This window comes from Penaeus monodon, chromosome 29 (assembly GCF_015228065.2).
Source record: "Penaeus monodon isolate SGIC_2016 chromosome 29, NSTDA_Pmon_1, whole genome shotgun sequence".
Lineage (NCBI taxonomy): Eukaryota > Metazoa > Arthropoda > Malacostraca > Decapoda > Penaeidae > Penaeus > Penaeus monodon.
Genome location: NC_051414.1, coordinates 29,641,496 through 29,642,794, shown reverse-complemented (window position 1 = coordinate 29,642,794; position 1,299 = coordinate 29,641,496). Strand labels below are relative to the sequence as shown.

The following is a 1,299-nucleotide window of genomic DNA, read 5'->3' as shown; positions in this document are numbered from 1 at the left end:
ACTTGCCTGGTCGCGAACAACTTGTTGAAGCTCCCACCCATGTCTCGGGAATTGTCCTAATTTCCTATTCACCGATATTCCTGGCCTTCTTAATGTCAGTGTTGGTGCTGTAATTGGTTCTTCTGATCACAGTTCGTAAGCACAGCGGTTCAGCTCAATTTTTCTGTGCCTAACTTTATGCTGTCGCATAAGGTCAACCTGAAATCATGCATCAATTGGGACCAATATTTACAATTAATTGGAGGAATATTTCCAGGGCATTGCTTACCTCCAAACTCACTGACATTATTGGTAGTAAGGTTCCATCTACGATTATCAAGTCACGCTCCCCTTATAAATCATGGTTTACTGCAGAATGCAGAGAGGCTCTGCTGAATAAACAAACTGCTTATATTCTTGATAATTATTTTGATGCTCGCAGAACTGCTGAACAGGTCTATAGAGCTGCAGAAATAAATAATAGTAATCAGTTGAAGGAGCTTCTTACAGGTATATCCCAAGCTCATAATAGGTGGGTTTCTTTGAAGTTTGCTTTGTTTGGCCATGATTACGACATACCTCCTATTACTAGACCTGATGGGGTCTTTACTTCTCATCCACCAGAGAAAGCTGAAATATTTTCCTATTTCTTTTCAAGTAAACAAGTAGTGACGGGACCGTTCTACCTCACACTTGTTTTCCCACACCTAAAATAATATCTTTTGCATTTGGGTCATCTGAGCTTTGTAACTTATTGTTAGAACTATATTCTTATGGTGGTACAGATCCTCAAGTCCTATTTCGAATATTTTTAAAGAATACTACTAAATTATTATCACCAAATTGGCAGTTATATATCGTATTCTAATTAGAAATGGCTCTTTTCCTTTTTGTTGGCGTGTTGCTAATGTTATGCCAATCCCCAAAAGATCGTCACTAGGCAATTCACCAAAAGAGTATAGGCCTATAGGCCAATCACAAGTATTTTGTTTAAAGAGTTTGGAAGGTTGATTGCCAAACGTCTCTCCTCTTTCTTTAATGACCATAAATTGCTGACAACCACTCAGTTTGATTTTAGGAAACAAACTAGGATGCGCTTTTGACTTTGGTGCTTCACGTCCAGGCTTCACTGGACTCAGGGTCAGAGACAAAGTTGTTTCCCTAGACTTTTCTTCTGCCTTTAATATAGTCAACCATACGGCTCTCAAGTCTGTAGGAAACTATGACCCTTTTTATAATATTTATAAAAAGGCAACATGTAGCTGTTGATGGGTATTTTAGTATTTTTAATTATGTCATGTCAGGAGTTCCCCAAGGCAG

The 1,299-nt window shown here is 38.5% G+C and overlaps 1 protein-coding gene across 1 annotated transcript in view; it reads left to right on the top strand.

The window, feature by feature from the left end:
* Positions 1 to 1,299, top strand: part of LOC119591832 — an 11,797-nt gene that overhangs the window by 8,369 nt on the left and 2,129 nt on the right. The gene's annotated exons all lie outside the window — the stretch shown is intronic.